Below are 24446 nucleotides of genomic sequence, written 5' to 3'. Positions count from 1 at the left end.
ATGGCACAGGCAGTAGCGAAGGGTAGGTGTCATTGCGAAGCAAAGTCTTTGATGTGAAAGCCTTCTCTTATCCTCTTATCTAACCCTTGCCTTCCCATAGCCATGTCTCATATTGTTCTGTCACTTCAGTATGTCAGGGTCTCTGTTATTACAGCTTTAGGTTATCCAGCAGATGTTGCTGTAAACTGGTACAGCATGAACAATGGGAGTTTAGTTTGTCCTTTTGATAATGGTAATAAAGCATACTGCTTGGGAAATAGAATTGCTTAAAGATATGTCACTTATGAACCTATCTAAAGTTAGGAGCTGAGACTTGTACAAGTTCAGGTAACTTTACAAGTCTATAACTTTACCGGCAAATTTAGATAACTTTAGATAAACGTCAGCTCCTAACTTATCTAAGATGATAGTAATTCAGCTGTTGTAAGTATAGGAGGTTTAGTTCTTTACGATTTAAAAGCGAATTATGAAATGACCATCATAGCATAATGAACACAAAGAGATATGCCCAACTGTGCAGGCAGTCTGAGATTATTCAATAACTCAATGGTTTGCTGATATGGTTGAGTCTCAACAGATTATTTTTTTTCTTTTGTAAGAGCAAGGGAGGTTATGACTGCTGCCATGAAGCTCAACAGGGTCCTCAATATCTCTGAACAAATGATCCCTCCCAAAGCCAGATAACAGTTGTCCATGTAATCTATCCAAAACAAAAATTGTCTTGAGGACGTACAAGCCAAAGGTCACTTGTAGGACTGGTTCCTCTGTTATCAATCCGAGAAAGATGTTAGGCTGTAGTATGGTTGTAATATCCTTTAGGGCAGCATTGTTTGGTTTTTATATCCATTCAAACATTAATAAGATGAAGGAAATGCATAATTAATAATAGTATGAGCAGGGGTGCCAAAGGCCATGGCTTGCCTTCATCATGCATTGTGTTACACATCTGAACTGCTCTGCTAGTTCAAATGTCTTACACAATGTTAACCATATCTGCCAGCAAGCGTCTGTTACTATTTGAACTAGGAGTGGGTAGGAGTAATTTCTGAGATGTGTGTGATTCCATAGTGTTGGGTTACACTTAGGAAGAAATGAAATTTCAAATACTTATATGTATAAAATGTATGTTAAAGCCATACAGGTTTAAAATACCAGTTCTGCTTCTAGGTCAGTGGGAGGCTCTGGTTTACTGCTACATTAGCTTTTACAAAATTGTTTGGCATTTATATCTTTTTATTTTACAAGTTTACTCTGAAAGAAGCTAGTGAAACAAAACATAAGTCTACCCTCCCCCTGAAAGTCACTTTTATGCTTCTCCTTTTTTAACATGGCAAAGTGGTTGTAAAATGTACTCTTGATTCTTAAATAAAACAGCATGTAAGTAGGATAGGTAAGGGAAGTGGGCCCCTTTCTTGAGGTTTTATAGACCGCACAGGACCTCAAACAGGAACACTGATGCTAAACATAATTTTTTTTTTTTTTTTTTTTTTTTAAGGATTTGCACAGCATGCTTCATATTACTAGGAGATAAACAAGACAGAAGAAAGCAGATATTTCTAAGAAACTGTTAAGGAGAGCTATTTCTTAATAATCAAGATGATAAAATTAAATTCAGTTCTAATACAATTCAGAAAGAAATGGGTGATTTCAGAATAGCTATTCAGATTCCTGTGAAACTTAACAGAGAACTGGATTGCCACTATAAGAAGAATAGGACAGACCATATAATTCGACATCTGGGATCCAGGAAGACCCCCAGTCGAGGGTACTATTGAAATTCAAAACCAAAAAAGAAGTGTGTGAGGGGGAACCCTGAAATAGCCGCAATTGTGATGCCTGCCTTGTTTATGATTAAGGCTGATTAAAAATGCAAAAACTACATTTCATTGTAAAAAACAGTGAACTGGAAGAAGGGAAAGAAAAGGCTTTAGGATTCAATTTTGTAATTTTTAAATCCTAGGATTAAATGTGGAAAGGAATAGAGCTGCAGCATTTTGGAGATTGGGGTTTTTGTTTAAGACTGCAATTGTGTGCTCTTTTTTCCAAGGTAAGCGAATGTTAAGTACACTGAGATACTATTGCTCCGTGCTTCCATGCTAATAAGGCGTGCTTCCCACAGCGTGTGACAGAAGGGATGAATACCATGCAGTGCTAATGGTTAATTTGTAGTGGCATGTGTGTTCCTTGAATGTTTGTGAAGTTTCATGATTCACCATCACACAATTGAATCGCTCCTTTTTTTAAGGTATAGTGATATGTAATGAGATGAAGCAATGCTGACAGGGTTTTTGAAAGATACATTGTCCTCCACAGCCTATGCACTTTATTAGAATAATAATAATAATACCGCTTAAATTTGTTAATTTCTCATGATTTGGGGGATAGAGTCCTCATCAAATAATTTCAGTATTGACCGTGGTTTAAAATGTTAACTACTGTGGAATCTGTCACAGATAGTGTCAAACCACAGTGATGCTAATCTATGTCATGGATTTGAAACTCCTTTGGGAAGCACATATTTAGACTTACTGCTGAGTGAACATGACTGCTAGGATTACAGAGGCTGTGGACAGTGAAGAAAAGCAGTAATGCTCCTTCTGACTAGAAAGTAAACAATAGGGTGATTGTCTGCTTACACTTTGGGGCTAAACAGCCCAACTGCTGAGAAGCTCTAGGTAAAAAACTGCTATCAGCAAGGAGTCTTGATGTTTTCTTCGTGGAGCTAGATGTTGTCAAGGATTCAGCTGAGCCACCCTAGTGAGTGTACAGGAAGCAAAACAGGATATTCTTGTATAGGCCCTGTTTTGTGTAATTATGCAACACTTGAACTCTTGTGTATATTCCAGAATGGGTAACACACCTCTAAAAGGAACAGGGAGCCATCAGCGGCAACTAGTGAGTGAAATATTCTTATGAAAAGTGCTCTTGATTGAAATCAGTGTGTTTACTTTTTCATTTATCTTTGGTAGGGATTGCTCCACCTTAGTGCACCCTCAAAATTAAGAAATTATTTTCACCCGGTTTCATTTCCTGTGTTTGTTTCTTTTAACAAGCAATCTAAATAATTTCAGCTGTCTCTTAAAAAGGAACCATAAGAGAAATGATCAGGAAAATGTCATTTCATCAAATATCTTCAGATATTTTTCAGGAATCTGCTGGATTTGATGAAACACAGGCAAATTCCCTGAAAGGCAGCTGAGGATCTTGCTCCATTTTAGCAGAGGCTCCTCTCATGCCTGGTGACTCTTAGATTTGTACTGGGGAGCCTGGATACCCAGTAAATTCTGGCATGCATACCAGGAGTTTTGGGCCTACTAGGTTCCTATGCGTAATACCGGGAGCCAGAAAACACTGGAAGCTCTGGCTGGGTGTGAGTGTGTGCACACGTGTGTATCTACGTAAGTATACTATCTGCATAAGTAGTATGCTGTTTTTATTTAAATGATCTGTTTCAATTAGAGTCCCTTTTGTTCTGTTTCTGTAAATAAAAAACACATGTTAACTTTTGAATAATCTCTGGTTTTAATAGCCTGAATCCTGCCAGGACCTGTTTGTACCACAGATAGTAATGAGACTACACTGATGAGTAAGACTAAGGGTTGAATATTGGAAAATAAGTTTTGTTTTCAGAAATATTTTTTTTTCTTTTTTTTTTTTTTTTTTTTTTGTGTGTGTCTGGCAACAATATTGCCCAAAGAAAAATCTTTGGCTAATGCAAAGTAATGGACATCCTTTTGTGGTCTGTGGATTATAGCATAAGCACAGATTTTTCCATCCCGTTATAAAAAACGTTCAAAAAGAAATCTGTCCCTCCCAGAAACAGAAGAGAACAAAAACAGATCCTTTATTGAAATAATGGTAGTAATGTCATGAAAACAAGGAAAGTCTAACTAATCTCTGCAGACAAACTCAAATTCTACTGTGAGGGGAAGCTGAAGCACTGAATGTCAACCAGATTGCAAGAGTGTAAATGAAGGCAGAATATGGCAAATTTTTTGTAATTTTTTCTGGTTTTGGTCTTCAGTCTAGCTGATGCCTGATAGCCTCCCTTGATCTTTGCTCAGTACAGTGTCAGTGTGTAGTGTGGAAGTCAGAGGGAAACTCAGCTTTAGTTCTCATATCCTGCTTTTGTTTGCAGTTTGCATAGAGGCTATAACAAGAGAATGGCACTGCATTTAATATTTGCATTTAATGAAATGAAATGGGTAATAGTAGAATGAGCAGAACAGGCACAAAACAGAAATGTCTGCCTTCTCCATAGTTCCAAGGATGTTTTAAGGCTGAGGTTTCATAGGACTATTCAGCAATCTCATCTACTTCTTGATGTTTTTTAAAAACAAACAAAAATATCTGCAGAAGAAAAAAAAATAATTCTTTTTTTCATTTAGAAAGTGGTATATTTTTTACTGGGGTGTCAGATGAGTGCCGGTTTCAGCACAAGGGAAGAAGTAAGACCACATGGCTGGGAACAAAGCAGGGGAGTGAGGCTGCTTCCCCAATCAACAGCAGCAAGCTGTCAAACTGGCTCAACTGTTGTGTGAAATATCAACGTAAAGGAGTATTTAGGCAAGAAATTTCTTTTTTTTTTTTTTACTGTGCTTTTAGCTTAAAAAGTAACAGTTTTGTTAAATTGAGAAAATAGAACAATTTTAAAAATAGTGTTTTGCAGATCCCCTAGTGAAGCTATGCATAAGCAGTCTTTTTGTGGCAATAGATAAAGTGAGGATTTTTTTTTTTAATTGTATTTTGTTTTTTCCCCTCTATAATATGCTTTTTGTGCATTTTTTTCTCTTCCATATTTGTCCTTTCTGTACTCTTCTTCTGGATTTTGTTTGTTTTTCCTCCTTCATTTCTATCCATGATTAAGATTCAGGCAGTTCCTTCATATTTGCTTATTCCCTGTGCTTTCACTGTAGTCATCAACTCTCAATATGTTAGTGCAAACTTTGTACTGTTTCAGAATTTTATGTTTCTTGATGTTCTTGGCCCTAGATTCAGGTTATTTCATGACCCTTTCCCTGAGTTTTAACTTCTTGTTTACTTGATATTTTCTAAAGAAAAGTAAGCTCAAAAATGCTTAGGAGGTATGACCAAGATAGACAAAAAGATAAATATAAATACAAAAGTTTTTTATGCCAGAGTTTTAAACTAGCCTCATGATGCTTAGAAGCCTGGCACATCACTTTTGAGTGCTTTAGATGCCATCTTCTAGGGTTCAGCAGTGCATTACTTTGAGGAGTTTTGGGCTTCAAACGTGGATGAGAATAGTTGAGGGGGGCGTCACAGTCTCTGCCAAATTTACTGCAGGGCATAATAGGAAGCCTTCTGAACAAAATTTTAATTTGTTTTCAATCAAGCACAGCAGCCTGAGATACAGTGTAGGTTACAGTGGAGTCTGTACGTTAATAACTTTTTAAAAGCTTAAAAAAAAGCTTACCCTCCCCCCCTCCTCTTCCCAAAGGTCTCTGGAAGAATTATCCAGGTTTGTATCCAACTCTTAAAGTCATTGTCACTTCTTGGAGTGCCTATTCACTATCCCCAATGTCACTCCTATGTCAGCAACCTCCCCTGAGCATTACCACTGCAGGTTCCCACCAGTAGGTGTGGTGGACAAAGTACTTTCAAAAGGTTAATCAGCAGCATTCATTAATAACTAGGTAACAGTATCCAGCCCGCAGGCTACTGGTTGTTGGCAAATCTCTCCCATGGTGCAAAGCTTGCAGTTTTTGTTCAACTGGTTGAGTGCCTTGTTGCCAGGCTTCCTGCCGGAGGAGGAGTTTGGCAGGACCATTGGGGCGTGTTGTGCAACCGCATTCATTGAACAGCTTTGCTGCTGGCACCTCGGGGACTTCCTCAGGCTTCGCATCTCCATGCTGAACTCACTCACAGGAATTTGGTATTTTAAGCAAGAGCAGAATAGCCTTCCTAAGGAACGTGATTAGCTCTTGGAGTGCTTCTGCTTGTGCTGGTGTCCAGCCTTGCTAGACTGAAATACAGGAAAATTTGCTTGATTGTTGATAGTCTTTTGATACTTTCCAGTGGTTCCCTTTCATGATTAGAAACATGGATAAACCCTCCTACGACTCGCTGAGAAAGACACATAGAAGAGATCAGCTTACAAAGGTACAAAAAAATCTACAGTATGCACTTCTGCAGCAGCGCAGCAAGTCTCCCTCTTAACAGTGTTACTGTCACATACATATGGGTGAATGAAGCAACGCGAAGATGCAGTGAATAAGTGAGGGCTTTGTGTCAGGCTAATCACTGGCTAGGCCAAATAAGGTGCTCAGCCTGGGTTAATGGCTGAGATCGTGTCCTATTACATTGCTGACTAACATACTTTTCAGACAGAAGTTTGTACTGTAGACTTGGCCTCAGGTTTTACTGTTTTAATAACTGTCAGAAAGGTGCCAGTTCTTCATATATGTTTGTATATTCATTGCATATTTTAGGGTAGACAAAACATTAATTTTCTAGCTGGATTCTATATTAAGATGAAAAACAAAACAAACAAATAAAAAAATCACGAACTTCCTGTCTTTGTTTGGACGATAACAAAAAGCCTCAACAACAAAGTACAGAACCCTTTTTTGAGGTCACATAATTACAAAAATAATATTTGAATTAGCTCTTAGGATTTTTAGCCTTAGTGTATCAGACTGATATTTGTCAAATGGGCTTATGGCTCACTCTGAGTGATTTTAGCAACTCCAGTGGGGCTAGTTATGGTGTGAATTATTACTCAGCGTGAGTAAGGAGATCAGAATTAAGCCCAGATACGGTCAGAAGGAAAGAGGGTTTTGTCTGATTTGTCTGTGATAGATCTGCCCTGCTGTTAACTCCCTGGTCTTTCATTTAGTTTCTTTTTAGAGACTTTTGTTAAGACTTCCAAGGAGTCCTGAGAGGACAATTGAGCTTTTATGGGTTTTTTGCAGAGGCAGGGAGAAACAATCAAGTTGCTGGTTTTCTGGTAGTGTTGATTTATTTTCTGTTCATCCTGCAAATTTTTTTGTTATGAAATTTATTTAAAAAACAAAAAAAATGAAAAATACCCAAACCAAACAACAAAGTAATATAAATTGGGCTTTGAGGGAGCAAGGGGGGGAGCTTTGAGGTTAATCTGCAGATAAGGATTTCCCAAGTATACCACAACATTATGATCAGCCCTTACGGTAGGGAGGGTTATAAGCTTCTGTTTTCTAAGAGAATGGATTTCCATCTGAGCTTGTCCCTGTTCAGAAAGGCTTCGTAACTAAAGGAATCAGACTGTTTCTCCCAAGATGCTACAAAAATGAAACAACCTGGTTCAGGCTCTAAAGTTGGTGGGCCACTTGCTGGGCTCAGTGGTTCAAAATGACTCCTCTGACTACCTGAAGGCTTCCCTCCAGCAGCCTCAGGGTCCTGCTTCCCCTTTGCACAGGGAAAGGAACCTGGGCAAACCCCAGCTGCCCCCAGCTCCACCTGTGGGTGAGCCCCACGCGACCAGTCTACAGCAGGCTGGAGCCTTCCCAACTCACCCCGCTCCCAGAGGAAGCCCCAGTTCTGGCTACGGGAATAGCTTCATTTTGCCAGGAACTGTCTCTCTCGCCCTTTCTAGTGCTCGTATTAAGCAGCTACAGCAAAGCAGGTTATCTGTGTGTGCTGAAGATGGCCAAAAGAATTTATGGCCTTTGGAGCCGATGGGACTAAGTTTGCTCAGGATCATGCCCTTAGTTAGCGTCCTGCAGCAAAAAGGCCTAGAGTTTAGTAAGGAAACTCTCTCAGGGATTTATAGTATTGATGACTGTAACCAAGCCTGGCAGCCCTTGGATCTTACAGCTCTCTCTGGGCCTAATCAAAGGCCATTGACGTAAACTAAAACATTTGACTTCAGAGAGCTGTGGATCAAACCCTGCGTCTACACTGACTGAGTTTGCCCTCCCCTCAGACACAACCTCACTTTAAATTCTTTTATTCTGACAGGCCTGTAGCCTCATTCCTCTCTCTTAAGCTGGGAGGGCATTTCACGGCTCTCTAAGATGCCCAGAAGTGACTTTTCCTTTCTCACGGTGCAGTTTCACATTATACCTAATTCAGTGTAACTGCTGGCTGACACCAAAAATCTCATCTCTGTTTTCCTGATGTCAGGTTCAGAGATCATATGATCCTGGCAGGACAACTTGACAGAAAACTAACCCAATCCAAGATGTCCTTCCCTCCCTGCCCCCCACCCCAAAAGGAGCCACTGTCCTTTCAGGAGTTTTCCACATTTGCCATGGATTAGTGTAATGTGACTCTGTGCCACGAGTGTCAAAAACTCTGCCAGGGGCATTACATAAAAGCAAAGTTAATTTGGATTAAGGCAGAGAACCCAAACAAAGAAAACATTGAGCAGAATTCAAATGAAAATGATACGAAAAGTATTATTACCAGCATAGAAGGCCTGGTCCAGAATTATTAATTAGATACTGATCCAAAGATAATGGTTAAGATGAATATTACAAGTGTGAAAACTACACTTAATGTATCTTATTATACTTACTATGATTCTCCTTTTTCTTTTCTATTTCTTTCTCAACCCAGTTAGCTGTCAGTCAGCCTTTAGCATCTTGTTGAAAGGAGCTTGTTCTTGATTTTCAGCCAAGTGTTCCTGGGCCACTGCAGATATAATGTCACAGCAAACAGGGGAATGTCTCTTCATTCTTTCCTCTTTCTCCTACAGACCTTGGCGTTTTGTTTCAAGCCCAGTTGTTCAGTCTTTGTGAGCAAGCTGCCTTTTACTACATTCTTTTGCCCAGACACTGATGCATAAATAACTTCAGATTTACATGATTAGGTTAATTTTTTTCTTCACTTCAGATATAAACTCATTTTAATTTCTTTCTTTTAATTTAGACGGTGTAAATGTTGTCTACTCACATATTATTCCCATTTCAAAGTATACCCTTGAACCTCACTTAAAGGCTTGAACTCTTTTACTTTGGGTATGCGTGTTTTGAAAATAAAAACTCATAAAAGAACTACAATATGTATTATTAGCTTCCAACTTTCAGGACTTTCAACATGTCTTCTTACCCCTATTGGGGAGTCTAAGCAAATGTTCTCAGTTTCCCTTGACACAGTAATGAGGAATTCTCCCTATGTGTCCTCTCTTCTCCATGGTTTGAAAATTAAAGCTCTGTCTTCAGCTATAAGATGTGCAGCATATCTTTCTGAAAGATAAAGTTCATATCAGATTCAAGCTACCCAGCTGTTTCAGAGCTCTGCTTTTATGTCAGGTTTTGGGATTTCATGAGGTTGGAAGCAGCTTGCATATGAAAATTCATAGTAATTGTACCTTTTAGTGTTACTTATTAGCAGAGGTATTATTCTTTACTTTTCAGTCTGATTTACCATTTCAATTTTTTAATGTGTTCAAATTCTTATTGCAAAATCACTCAGAAAAAATAGGAGGTTACTTAGAACAGAACAAATGGAAGAACAGTTAATTTTCAAAATTGGAGGTGAAGCAATTACCCCTATACAGCTCATGAGCATCTTTACTGAAATATGTTTCAAGTTCTGCTTTCTCTCGATGAAATACCTTACATTTGCTAGATAGTTTTCTAGTGGTTTCTTGTTCTGCTATGATATAAATTAAATGTGAGCTGTTGTAAGCTAAGTCGGGTAGGTATTGTCACTCTGAGCAAAGGAGCTGCTAGTGCCTTCATGAAAAGATTCACAGGTGATGAGAGATAACTGCAGTTTCCAAAATCACCAAGAACCAAGCAAGTTTTTTTATTTACCATATCTTTTTCACTTTGTACCTTCTATGTCAACTGTGACCGGCACAAGTCCTCCCACTTTCATCAGGGAAGCTAGAGGTTTAGATTGTATGCTGTGCAATGTAGCTTCTTATTCAAGTAAATTGAAAAATATATTGGAATGTTTTCTGGTTAATTGGTTGGAAGAAGCTGAGGTCCTTGCCACTCAGATCCTTTGGAAAATTGCAGCTACATGATTTTTGTGCACTCATGGCTCTGAAATTGTCAAGTCAGCAGTGAAATATGCAACATGAGGAGTGAGAAAAGGTACTGACTCTCATGACAACACTACTTTCCATCACTCTTCCTTGGGAGTTAGTTATTCCTTTGTCCTACTTTATGAAGTAAATCTACTACAAATAAGGATTTTCTAGCAACATACTGTTTAAAAATTATATTGGGGGACTGAGGAGATCAGAGAATCTCTAGCTGGAGTGTAAAGGTGGGGGAATTGTAAAAATGTTTCCTTCATTGTCTCTATATTTCTGCTTCTTGAAATTGCTATATCAATATAATACCGCCATTGCTTACTCCTCCAGCGGGGACCTCCACAAAGAAAAAAATCCAGGGAAACACCAAGGCTGGAAGGGACAGGATGAGAAACACATGCTTTGCAGAGGGTCTTATGTATCTTTTTTCTCTTCCATTGTCATGCTCAGCAACTCTTTCCTTACAGGAGGAAGTACAGGGATGTCTTTATACACAAGTGGAAGTCCCTCAAAGACTGAATTTTGTCTGTACCATCAGAGAAGAAAATTGTGTAGGGCTGGCTTCAGATGTAAGCACAATAGTCCCAGCAGCACTTTCACCATTTAGCTCCAGATTGGGATTAGGACCTTTAACTTTGTTGACCCTGTGTTGTCTCAAGCTCCCTGTCAAGTCCCTAGCCTTTCTCTCTCCCCTTTTTCCTGTTGATATCTTTTCTCAGAAACTGGGGAGATGTAAATAAGCGAATAGATGCTGTTGCAGGGGAGAAAAAAGAAGGTGGGGCTGGGGAGGGGAGGGGGCCTCTGCTTTTCAGGAGGAAAACTTCTATGAAGGGGAGAGAAGTGGAGGAAAGAACTGCATGTTTCGAGGGGTTTGAGAAAGACATCTTCTACTGGTAAGATGAAGAAGACAGGGGAGACATCTCTCCATATATAGCTCCCAAAGCCCCTTGCATTTGCCTAGGACACCGTTAGCCACTTTGGCCCAATCACACCATGTGCACATAGTGAGCTTTCCAAGATCACAGCATCTCAGAAATCCCAGTGGTTCTGCCAGGCCAACACCGCCCACTTGAGTTTTTGGCTACATCACTAAGGAAAAACTTGAACTGAGGACTTCTCTGTCACACGCAAAGTAGGCCAAAACATGCCATCTCATAAAATCCAAAACATCTCTATCAAACTTTAGAGACTTCTATGTTCTGTGGGCTATGGCCGTGGCCTGGGAAACTTATGACCTAGGTTCAGCTCTACGTTCTGCCAAATTCAGTGTGAAAACTCTGGTCAGAATCGAGCATACCCAGCAGACTACACTGAGTGTCAAAACCACCACTTTAATACCATTTTGGTTTTGCAAATCTTTGAAAGGCTTTTTATGAGCTCAAAGCAGGGTCACAACAAGTTTCAAAACCACAGCGTTGCTGCAAAAAGGATTTTCTATCTTCCCATCAGTTCTAATTACATGGCTTCTCTCAAAACAGGTGCTTTCCTTTTCAGAAGCCACGTTAGTGGCTAAAGACATGGAAACTAAGTTTCCCAAACAGCCACTTCTATTGCTGAAAAACTCAGATTCACTTGCAGTAATTTCCACTTGATTCTAAATATCCCCTGCTGAATAAATAAGGAAAGGAGATATCTTGCATTCTAAAAGCTTTTCTATATCTCCTTATTTACAGGCATATGGAACTAGTGTAACATTTGTCTTTCTCAGAAATAAAAACTTAAGCTAGAAGATTTGCAAATTGCCTTGATTTTTCTCATTTTTATAGGAAAGAATTCTTAGGACTCATTCTGTGAGTGTAAATTTCACTGTTAAGTGCAGCTGAGAGCACATTATGAGGTTTCCCAGGGTATTTTGCTCTCCTTACCTGATTCCACTGGGTCTTTTGAATCCACGTATTGCATTCATAGCTTCTAAAAATCCTTCCTTTGAACGTTTGCTTTGGGTTTCCTTTTTCTTTTAATATACTAAAGTTGTTTTTTTTTAATTACTGTTATGTCAGTGTGTACGATCAGTGAACAAAAAGCCCTATCAATTTCTCCTTTCTATTTGCAATTTGATTCTGAGATGGTTTTTCCCAAAGCTGCTCTGAGCTTTCTCCCTTAAGACAAACAAAATTTTCTCTTCAGCTATGGAAAAGAGTACTGCTCTCTTACCCAAAATGAAACATTCTCAGGAGAAATACTGCCTTGTATTTAGAACACTGCATTTTATCATCTTGAGAGACAGGCATCCAGTTTCTCTTCCAGCTTCCATTCTAAAAAGATGAGCTTTAGGACTTAGTCACGGGGCTGGATTTCCTATTGTCCTAAACCCTACATAGTCATTCACATGGGTGCAAGATGGGTATAAAATGCTACCAAATCAGAATGGTTGTACCATATTGGTCTGAATATAGGTGAGGTTATAAAAGGCTGGGGGGTGGAAATCCTACTTGCTATATATCTGGCTTGAACAAGTGGCCCATAACCATCTCTTCTATTCCATAATTCCTCCACCAACCCCCCGCCAGCAGCACTGAATTTCAGGCAGGAGGAGGTAGAAAAATAAAATTGAGTATGCACTCAGAAGGACACCAGGTCTAATGCTTCTTTGCTGGGGATCAACGTGCCAGGGAAGTGATCAGCAAGGCAGGTAGGCTCTGGGCTTCCTGTGGGGCAGGCTTGGTATGGGGTGGCAATGGAGCAGTGCCTAACATTTACCTTCTCTAATAGAAATTGTTTCTCCTTCACTTTTCAAAGTAAGGGAAATTTCCCCTTATTTCCACCTAATGCAAAGCGTGCAGGCAGTACAAGGGAAGGTGCAGCTTTTAAGTGGAAAGATGGTCACCAGTTTCTAGGAGAATGAGCACAATAAAATCATTGCGTTCTATTTCTTAAAGACCTGTTCACATATGGTTTTAAAAAAAGCAATGGTGTATCTACAGCAGAATAACATAAACACAATCTTTAGCAAATTCTAAAGCTGTTATGTTTAAGATGCAGACATATACATCTCAATCACACTATCTTTCAGTGAAACGGACTAAGCTTTCCTCCGCTCTATGAATGGGTAAAGAATACTGTGCCTTCCCTTGTTATTAAATCTTGCCTAAAACTTTAAAATAATATATTGAAATAAGTTATATGTATGCTTGAATCATTAAAAAAAAAAAAAAATCCGTGTAAAAGAAGCTGTCCTCTATGGGCCTGTAAGTTTAATGCTGACATGACTCTTTTATACAGCCCTCCAAGATAAAGATATGTAAAAGAAAATAGCTCCTCTTCTGTGTTGCAGATATTTGAAAAACATAATTTTAAAATAACTACAACCTTCAATCCTTGAGGAAATGTCTTTCTAACATGATATCATTTTAAGCATTTAGACTTTTAATTAAACCATTACAGAACAAAGTATTAAGGAAAGCTGTTGAGCCCCAACCTTTCCTGTCTCCCCCACACTTTGAAAACAGACCATTTCTAAATAAGTGACCATTGCCAACCTGAGCCAGAGGGCAGCATTCACCACCTTATGGTACACTGCAACTCCTCATGAATCTCAGCTACTTTTTAACTCCTCTTTCTCTGCACAATACCAATAAACGTATTAAAAAATGGATTGCCTCTTACAGCCTATTGCAGAATTGTTAAGTGAATAAATGACATTGCCATTAGCGTTCAGTTATAAATACATTTGAATTTTAAACTGAACATATGCTACTTCTCTGTTTGAAACTAGCAGCTTTTGCTTTCAAAAACCATGCCCCAGACTCAGGCATGCCATAATAATAATACTTAGCACTGAGGACGTCAAAGCTCTTTAAAGAAGATAGTATCAATATCTCAATTTGATCCATTAGATATTAAAGAAGTTTCTTACTTGAGGCTGCAGAGTGATCAAAACTGATAGAAGAATAGAGCTCCTGTGTCTTAGCTGTAGGCTTGATTTAGTTTCTCATTTACTACTCTGGCTATCAATTCTAAAATAAGCTTTTATTCATATGTTTGGTTTTTGCTGCAAAGCTGTTATTCTCTTTTTCTCTCCTTCGATAACATTAAAGATCTGTCTCAGCTTAGAGTCAAATTCCTGTAGCCAATTTAGGCTGGAGAATTCCTTGAGTACTCAGTTATTAATAACTCCAGTTTCACACTCCCCTCCTCCATAACCCTTACATAATCATTTCTTCTAATAAAATATTTTTGATCAGATCAGAAATGTATGAGAGAATGGAAAACATTTCTTGGCTCCCAGACACATGCAAATCACTTTATTAATTCATATTATTTAAGACATAACCACAGATAAGATAAATATGTTTAAAAAAGTAATAAATATGAGTAATGAAACACTTGTCTGCTTCATTTGGCAAAGAGTAAGTCTGGGGCTGTTATCAAATACCAGGAGCAGGTAGAGGAGAAAGTAAGAGAGGGAGGTGGATGGAAAGATTATGTAGGGTTGGGGATACTGTGCTCTCAGTTAAGCCTGTGGAACAATGAGCTTAGCCACAAAGCCAAATCCTGAAGTAACTTCACTGAATCCAGTGGAAATTTGTTTGCTTGCTTGCTTGCATTAGCTGGGAATCTAACATTCTCTCTGTTGGTTTCAAAAGAACATCTCTGGATTTGAATGAGGAGAGCTGAAAGTAAGGCTTGACCGGAATTTCACAGATGATGATGATGCGAGGGGTTTCACTGTTTTGTTTCACAGCAAGTCATGAGGCAGTTTTAAATGTGCACAGGCTAAGATCGCTTTGAACCCATTTGCAGCTGACTATTGGCCACCACTTTGAAATTTAAGAGAAACTAAACATATTTCAGGAGGTTTATTTCAACCACAGATGGAAAACAATGGGGTCCCAAGGCAAGCTGAGAGCCTGCTCCTTTTAAAGGAGCACATGCCACTTCAAGAAAAAAGCATGAAAGGAAGCAATGGTGTGCAAATCAAAATAACCCCTTTGTCTTTCTCACTGGATCCATGCTTGGGGAAGAATGGACTGTAGGGGAAGAATTCAGACCTGTCTTTATTCAGTCTCCAAAGGCAACTACTTTCTCTCTGGATGAGGAAGAAATTCAGTTTTAATGGTGGTGGCAGCCTTCCACTGAATCACCTTAATTTTCATGATCGATACAGGCAGGTGGCAACAATGTTCTCTTCAAATAACTAATTGTTGAAGATTAAGAATTGATTGGTTTGGGTTTGGGTTTGGGTTGGGTTTGGGGTTTTGTTTTTTTTTTTAATTAATCCCCTTCCACTGCTATGTGGGATTCAGTAGTTTTTCACCTGCTCTCAGCTACCAAACTGAGCTCTTGGATTCGTTCAGTCACCTTTTCTTTCCTTCCTTCCTTCCTGCCTCTCTTCCTCCCTCTCTTCCTCCCTCCCTGTTTGCAACACCATTCTGGCACTCCTCAGGGTTCACTAACCAAGGAAGAAAAGTCCCTCACATCCTTCCCTTTGCTATATCAATATAGATTCATTTCTGGCCAGGGATGTGATTGAAAAACATCTATCATGTTTTTCTTTTTTTAATGCTTGTAATGTTTATATTTTAAATCCACTAATATTTTGTGCTTATTTGGTTTTGGGTTTGTGCTTCCTGCAGGTGACAGCACTCCAGGGACATCACTTCACTTGAAGCTGGGCACCATGGGACCTTATCCTGGGTAAGAGACCCATAAGGGATTGGAGATCCTACTGTGGCAGACTTAATTTGGCTGCTTCTTCATCGCTGTTTCCTTTTATCCTTTCCTTAAAGCATTTCTGATCAAGTTGAGATGAAGGTAGGCCCCTCTACATTTTGCATGTGTATTTACCCCCTAGCTGAATTTACTCTATCTTTGGCAGTTTTCACCACTGTTATTCAACGCAATGCTGCCTGTCAACCCTCTGAGCCTGCAAGCTAGCTCAGGACCTGGGCTAAGATCCCAACATTGCAGCATGACATGCTGCCACTTAAGCACTTAATTATATGTAAGGAGACAAGGATCCTCATTGTACCCTTTACAAAAGAACCACAAGGAAAAATAAAGTCCCACTGCCTTGCCAGCCAAAGGGATCTTTGCCAACACCAGGTGGTGGGAAGCGTGAAGCAAGTGAGAGGGGTGACTCCTGGCACTGCTTCTGCAGCCACGGTGACAATTAAAAAAAAATGCTGCTTTTGAGAGAGAGGCCAGTAGCATTTGGCATTTGGTGTCAAGGGGCTGAAAAGGGTGCCACGTGAGGCTGAAAAGCTTTGCAGGGGTTCCTAATGAACAATTTTCTGTGCTCCCTGTCCTACTTGGATGATTGTACTTAGCTGGCTACTGTGCTCTTGTGTCCAGGTTTTGCCAAGTGGTTATCTTCCTGCTTGCATCTGTTTATGCTGTATTCACCTCTCTGTCTGGAAGGGTGCAAATCAATATCAATGAAGCTATTGGGATTTTTCTGTCTGATTGAGCTAATCTCTCCTGGAGTTCTACCAGTGGTCTAATTTAATTACCTTGTTTCAAATACAGTTTTAGTGGGAAATGCAGAGGAATATGAACATGAAATTCATCCAAATACATAAACATGTACTGTGCTTGTTTTACATCTTCTGTAATACCTGTACCCCACTCCTTTTTTCTAGTGATGATGGACAATCTGTAAATCATTGGGCCGGGACAACTGGGCAGCAAGTGAGTTTGGTGGCAAGTGTAGGCCTTGCAGACTTTCTGAAGTTTAATAGCTTCCTGTAAGCTACAATAGTACTTGCTTTTCTTTGAACACTAATAACATCATGTTGCAAATTCATCTTAGAGACTTTTGTGTTCTCCTAACAGAAGAAACCTGTCTTTATATAAGTTTAGTTGGAGAATAGAAGTAGGTTATATAAATTAAGTTTGTGCTAGGTAGGTAAAAGGTGTAGCTGAAAATGAATTGCTAGAATGTTTAGAATGGTTGAAAAATCTATATTCTGTATAGCCACTGCCTAGTTTAGAAGGTTAAGGTATTGTGATTTGCACTTGTATGTCTCTGTGGTTTAAACTTATAGAATAACAGCAACACATTTGATGGCATATCTGTAGTGGGACTCTGAAGTCATGCTGCAAGGTGTTTAAGGCAGTAATAGACAAGTGTCACTTTAAAATAGAAAGGTAAGTAATCAGTGAGGTTAATCCTTTCCAAGACTTTGTTGTAGGTCAAGTGATGAATTTTTTTAGCTATGGAACAAAACATTATTTGAAACAAGTATCTGTCTTCAGGAAAAGGTGTCTATTATGTGTTTAAAGAGAGGTTTACCTTGTATTGCGTGAAAGCTGGATATGCAAATGGAGTATTTGCTTATAAATTCTTATGGTCATTAAAGAGATTTTACCTACTTCTTTTCTCTTAAAAGAAAAAAGTATGACAAAGAGAAAGATTTTAAGCAGATGACTGAGATCCAAAGGACAGATAATGCAGGCTCCAACTGCACTTACAATAGTTCACTTCTGTAAGTGAAGTATGTTCTCTGTTTAGAAAAAGAATGAGAGTATGAAAGATGTTGTGACAGTGATTCTTCAGATTTTCAATCTATTGATCAGAGTGGAAGAAAAAGTCTTTCCATATACCTAGCTCCTTTTTTTAAATTCCCAGTCTCAGTACTTTGTGTGCTCCATGGAGAGGCTGTATACAATTATGTCTTGCTAGTAAAACAAGATAAAATAATCCCATTGCATTGTCACAAAGATAAAGCATATGATAACTTCTTGTTTTAGTTGATCAGCAGGGTGGCCTAGTACAATGAATTCCTGTCTCCTGGCTTTGGCTTATCTTCTGATTCCTGAGAGACACAACAAAGACAAATAATAACAATAGCAGTAGTCTTTTTGCTTTCACCTTATGTGAATATTGTAATAGTGGAGTCTCATGATGGAAAGGACAATGATTGTGTGTACTACCTGAACATCAATGGCATCACACGCTGTAGTGTGACTCTGTATTGAAATGTTGGACTTGTGTGATAATAACTGTACAGGATAATAAAAACATGTTCAATATGCAGTCACCTCTAGCCTAGTTATAATTGGTACCATACCTAAAGAATTCCCTTCCTAAATCAGGCCTACTCAAAGTACTAAACATAAGTACCATAAGTTTCTTCCCTAAACAACTTCCAGTTTTAATATTTTAGTTCTTGGAATGTGTCATTCTGGACTATACCTGTCAATTATTGCAAACGTTTCCACAAAAGGGACAAATGTTCTGGATCTCATCTACAAAATTTTCTTTTTCTATCAAAGGAGAGTAGTCAAATCATCAAAATATTATTTTCTCAGAAATAAATAATAGACAGCTTCTGCACTTAATATATTTGATTTGCTAGAAGTGGTTGTCTCCTCTCTTGGTTTGAGCAATCAGAAAGCAAGCACAGAGCATCTCCTGCTTCTTATCTTGCTCTGCATGAAAACACTTCCCTACTACCAGCCAGAGGTTTAGCTCAGGCCATAGTGGTTAATTTTTGAAGGAATCCCTTGTTAAAATATTCTCAGCACATAACTGATAATAGGGAATTAAGAGAGATGATACAGTCTGTTCTCCATACACCCTTCTTCCCTGAGGTGCTGTGAAAGACATGTGAATTTCTCAGGTACGAAATATATTCACCCACCTCTTTCTTGCACCCCAGAGGCAGAGTACTGCACAAATCACTGTGCAAAACCCCTCAGAGCCATGCTCAGGAAGCCGTGAATGCCTGTGCTGCAGTCTCAGACTAGGGCTCTGCATGTTTATTAGCAATTCAAATTAAACACCCTAAATTTTGTGGTGGATATCACAAAATGGGATCATTCAGAGAACATGCGTTGCACATCATAGTGGTGTCCTTCAAAATGTTCACAGTACCAGCTTCTTCCCCTCCTCCCATCCTTCAGTAAGCAGCATAGTGGAGCTGCCTCTAGGAAGGTCTTTAAAGATCAACCTCACTGCAGTTCTTTAGGGGGGGATCTTGTGCCCTTCTGAGGCCACTGAGATGCAGCAAAAGCTATATTTCTGAGCCTATAATAGATGCAAATTGTGCAGATGAAGGAGAGGAAGCTCTAACAGCCGTTGAATGCAATCTGTGAACACTACTGTTTCATTTATAGTGATGCTACCTAGGCATTTGCACTTAAAAGGAACAATAAAGAGGTGTCAGAACAATCGCAAGGCTGCAGAATTTAAACTGCGGCAAAGACGTTTTGAGCCATGTGAAATGTTGCCTGCGAAAGATCTGCTTTTTCCGTTAGTTTTTGTTTTTACTGAAGGCTGTTCTAGTTCTCCTTGTTTTATGACACCGAATGGTTCATTTGCCTTCAAAGACTCAAGATGCAAAGAGGGAGGGAAACAAATTAAGTCAAAACGGCAATGACTGGTGAGCACAAAGTATGTCACGGCTCTTCTTTATTTCTCTATTTAGTTTTGAAGTAGCTTTGCTATGCAACTAGATGGTTGATTCATTAACTTGCCAGCCAACCTCTAGCAGATAGCAGTAGAGTTGCTGTAATGTTACAGTATTATTCTTGTTTACAGGAATAAGGGCCAGTCCTCAACTGATGTAACCTTTGTAGGTATTCATCTACCATGTTGAGGATCTGAACTGCTGTTGCCTGTCGTCTCTTGATTAGGACAGGGGGTTTGGCACATGTGAGAAATTGCACACTAAAAAAATTTAAAAAAATATCTAGTGGCTGTCAACCAACAGACAGTTACTGATTAACAAAGAATAACAGGTTTGCATTTAGTGTCCTGTTAAAAGTACAATAAACTGTGATTGTGAGCATGATTATCTGAGTGTTGCTACTTACCAGCTGCAAATGTGAAAGCTATGTGTGCCTAAGAAAAACAAGGAAACAGAAGCATTTGTTGTTGTACCACAATAGGTGTGTTCAAAGTGCCCTAATCCTATTGAGTAAGAGCAAATAGCCCTTGAAGGGGAATATGGAGTCTAAAAAGGAATATATTCAGTTTGTACAAAAAAAAAAAAAAAAAAAAAAAAGATAAAAAGTTGGAGTAAAGCTATATGAATGTTAGGGTAAGATTGACTTTGTAGCTACAGCAGAATAAAATGCATTATAGGACTTGTTCTCATTCTGGATCTTCTAGACTTCCTATGGGATACTATTATCTGATTTTTATTAACATCATTCATTTGAATTCCATTAGTGTTCAGAGGCCCAGGTTGAGACTCAATCATAGTAATCTAGCTGTATCCCAAAGACCTCACAGTTTAAATAGACAAGATAGGCAATTAGCAGGTGAATGTCCCACAGCAGAAGACAATTCAAATTGCCTAAGACCTTGTCATATCTTAATGTTAGTTTGGTTTTTTACATCCCTCAGAAAAGTGAGTGATCTGCAAAATAAGAATGTGCTGTTCTCATCTTTCAGAAAAGTTATAACATAACCAAGGATAGTAAAATGCTCTAATAGCCTTCTAACTGATATATTAGAAGCTCAAAGTGATTATGTTTTTCATATAATATGTATTTGAACTGTGTGAGTCTTTTGAATCAGTAGCTGTTAGCAAGGAATGTATTTCCCAGGAAAAAGGCGGGGGGGCCAGCAAGAGTGTTTGTTTTAATAGTCATGTCTGTATATGCGTCTGTACACGTGAGTGAACAAGAGATCAGCAGGGCAAAACATACCATAAATGCTGTAAAGTCTCATACAATTGTGTCAAGCAGTAAACCCAAATGAACTTGCAAAGTCATGCACTAGTTCAATTTTGGAAAGGAAAACCTGGCTTTGAAGCCAACTAAATCAATCCCTAGTTCAAATTAAATTTGGAGTATCCTGTGAAGCTCCAATACACAACTCCAATAACAATCAGCACTTAAGGTGCAGGCAAATAATGTTTCATTTAAAAGAAATTGAATGAGGATTACTGACAGAGAAAGTTTTTGATGCTGTTTTGTCATTAAAGTCAAATTATAGCATTATTGTCTTAATCCCATATGTCTCAATCATCTCTCACTCCTTCTGTCTCTCTTTAAGCACAAAAAGCCCTGTGCATGGTTGGTCTTGTGTCTTCATCTCATTAAAACCTTGCCATGCAAATGTATCATAAGTGTTGCCTGAAGACTTCTGTCTCATGCAAAATTTAGCTTAAACTCTACTGGCATCAAATAATTTGTTATGCACAAACCTTCTGTTTGGTTTGCTGACATTCCTTCTTAGCTGGCTCTCATGGTGATTCATTATCTTGTGATATAGATTTCCAAGTATCATCTTTGTATTGATTTTTATATCTTTAATAACCACTCCACAGAAGATGGCTCCACTTGGTGTCATTGATCGCATCAAAAATTCAAGGCTTACAGAAATACTAGAGGGCTAATTGGTAGCAGAACATTTCAGACTTAATCTTAATGCAGTCTTAATCTTCTGCACTAACCTTACTTGAAGATTTCCTTACTGAGGCTGAAGGGAAACTAGTGAATAACTGGAAATTACCTGGTGAGAGCAGGTAAGACTATGAGGACAGTAAATGTGGAAAATTGAGATAACAAAGATTAGATCTGAAAAACAACTTCCTTTTGTCTCTTCCCCTCCGTCTAAGTATCCTCCTTAAAAAAGAGGGAGTACATAATTCTCCTATTAGCTGTGCAGAAAATTGCATGGTCACTGCATCACATACTGTGCAGTGGGCCAAATGAGACTGAGTTTCTGACTTGATTTAAAGAAAACTATTAGGTCTGACAAGTTCAAAAACATGTGCTGTAGGTCACTCTTTTCAAAAAGAAGTGATAGAAGGTAGTAGTAAGTAACTCTATTTGTAAGCTAAAGGCCTCAGACAGTTAAGTCTTGGCTAGGTTTGGATTTAGAATATTTGAAATTGAGGGCCAGAAGAGCAATCTGGGAGTCCTTCAGTCTGCTTAATTTGCTCTAATGTGTTGTTTAAAGCCTCTATCTCTTGTTAGGTTTTTCAGCAACATGATCTGTCAATGACAAGGAGGTGATATGTGTGTCCATGTTTTTTCATGACTGCTTTTGTGACACTTTTTCACTAAGTTATTTTCCAGGATTTTGCACTGCTGAGTTATATTCTAAAACTTAAAAAGAACTGAAAATAAACCGCACTGAGATACAAGGGATGTGTTTTTTTAGAAAATCCAGTGATAGACGAAGAACGTGTAGAGACAGCAACATGTTAAAACCAGGAAAGATAATTTCTCAAAAAAGCTGCCCTTGTAAATTGTTAAAAAGCTGTTAAAAAAAGCGTCTCCCAACAGCCACATGGTCTGTGGATTAAACATAGCAAGGCAGATTGTCCAGCTAGTACTAAGAGTATCAATCAGGGCTACTCAATCAGTTCTTGCCAGTAAAAAGCATTGAGACAGCACCAAGTCTGCTAGTTCAGTCAGGCACTGTATGCCATCTGTGCAATGGGAACTGCCTGGTATGCTTCCTAAAAGATTAGAAGAACGGTTAGAAACATGGGATCTCCCACAGGAATGTGAGAGACATCATATGTCTGGGAATTTGGTGAGAATAAGAATGAAATGTATTCATAGACTAGGTTGGAATAAACTTGGTCAGTTTTTGAAAAATTTCTGGGGAGGTCTCTGTCCATAGAAAGCCTTTCTGGTAAGCAGACTTCTCTTTGCGCTAGACCCTATCAAGTCTGTCATCTTAGCACTAGTTTCTTCATGAACAACCTAAATTTGGAGCTGGCTGTAAGAAATTCACATTATTCTCACAAAGTCCAACTGAAAACATTACATGGTTAATGCATCCATACACGCCTCATGCTTTTATTATGTTTCTGTTGTCACTCTCAGACTGATAGAAAATTGTCCACACCAACCAAATCTCAAACAGGAATCTAGCGGCTCTTTTCATTTCAGATTTTTACTGTGTTCATCACCATAACCTGACTGAAGAATGCATTCACAGAGTAAACCAATCAGTCAGGGAAATGCTGTCGCCTTATTTCCAGGTAGAGGGCCAGAAAATACAAGGTCAGTCTATGCACTGCTTATTCACAGTGGTGAACAGTGACTCCCTGAATTTTTGTCCAGCCGTGCAAAACAATTCCTATGAATAATTATATACAAATATATTCCTTAGCCATCAGCGTGGCTGAGGGATTTATGGTTTGGCCCAGGGTCAACAGGTAGGCTATTTGATGAGGGACAGGGATACAGCTGGAATGTGGTCTAAATCTACTGACTTCCAGCCTTGTATTTTTCCTTTCTCTTAGTTTAGAATTGACTTCCCTTTAAAAAAAAAACCAAAAAAAACCAAAAAAAAACCAAACATAAAAGTGCACATTCAGTGACATTTATTATGGACATGATATACAAGACGCGCACAATATCTACCAATAAACAGAACAGGAAGATGCAACATATTGACAAAAACTAGATGGCTGAATACTTGTACCTGAATTTGGGTATAAACACAGGGGAAACCTCTTCTCTTTGCTCCCCCCCCCCCCCGCCTCCCGCCCCAGTAACATAATACAAAAGGCTCCTAAAAAAGTACCAGAGCAAACATGATCCTGATGTCTATTGAATCTCTGCCTTTCTGTCCTCTTAAGACTTTTTCCATCATTATTTTTTTCTAGCTATGTTATTAATTTTTCAAGAATGGAGAGAAAGTCAGGAAAAAAGCTACTGGTGTTTCCAGCAAAAAGCAAATACTGAACAGTGAAAGTTTAAGACATCACTTGTTTTCTTTCATTTCTACACAAAATGCTTTTATTCCATTCATTGTTTTGCTTTCAGAAAACTTCAGGTTTTGGAAGAAGAGACTCGTGGTCTCATGCCTTAGTTACATGCTATGAGAAAAAGGAACAATTTCAAAGTATAACTTACAGCTCTTAGTAAGCATCATTCTTCAAATATATCCTTCACTTTGTCCACCTGCCAGTGTTCATAGTTCATGACATGTAGCTGTGAGGCCTTGGTTGTGCTGCAGGACATAAGGGTAATTCCCATTGATTTCAATGGGTATTACCCGCATCCTGCAGCGGGAGAGTAGGGTCCTCAGGTTTCACTGAATAGCAGATAGTCATGTAAAATCCACGGGTCCTATTCTTTCACTGCAGGATATGTTGAAGTCAGTGTGAGTTACTTGTTAGATGCTGTGATGGGAAAAACTTATAAGATAAAGCTGTCCATTCATTGTTGCATTTTGATGAAATTTTACAAAGATCCTAGTAATCTCATTTTTTCTGTAGAAAATGTACTAGATTCTGACCTTCTTTATTCCACTTTATAATTAAAAATGAAGATAACCCCAAAGAAAACACATACAAAGCAAAAGCCCATGGAAGAAATGGGAGAAAACTGAATTTATGAAATCACCATGATTTTAGCATAGATGCTAAACAACTCTTTGTGAGAGACTGAAATGTGGTTATTCTCTAGAAACACTCTCTTCTCACACCAGGTATCCCAACACAAATATCAAGTGTTGATGCTACTGATCCAAAGTGATCTAAATACAGAACTAGAAGTTGGCAAATCGATACAGAATTTGGAACCTATTTCTGAA

General features: G+C 38.7%; 1 protein-coding gene across 1 annotated transcript in view; it reads left to right on the top strand.

Moving 5' to 3' along the window:
• The window catches only part of ADGRL2 (adhesion G protein-coupled receptor L2), a 393964-nt gene that overhangs the window by 60166 nt on the left and 309352 nt on the right, over positions 1-24446 (top strand). The window contains exon 2 of the mRNA XM_030032141.2: positions 15568-15628. The gene's annotated coding sequence lies outside the window, so the exon portion shown is untranslated. The remainder of the gene's footprint in view (positions 1-15567; positions 15629-24446) is intronic.

Source organism: Aquila chrysaetos, chromosome 12, assembly GCF_900496995.4.
Source record: "Aquila chrysaetos chrysaetos chromosome 12, bAquChr1.4, whole genome shotgun sequence".
NCBI classification, from domain to species: Eukaryota; Metazoa; Chordata; class Aves; order Accipitriformes; family Accipitridae; genus Aquila; species Aquila chrysaetos.
Note: the sequence above shows the minus strand (reverse complement) of the source record. Positions and strands in the feature narration are given on the sequence as shown.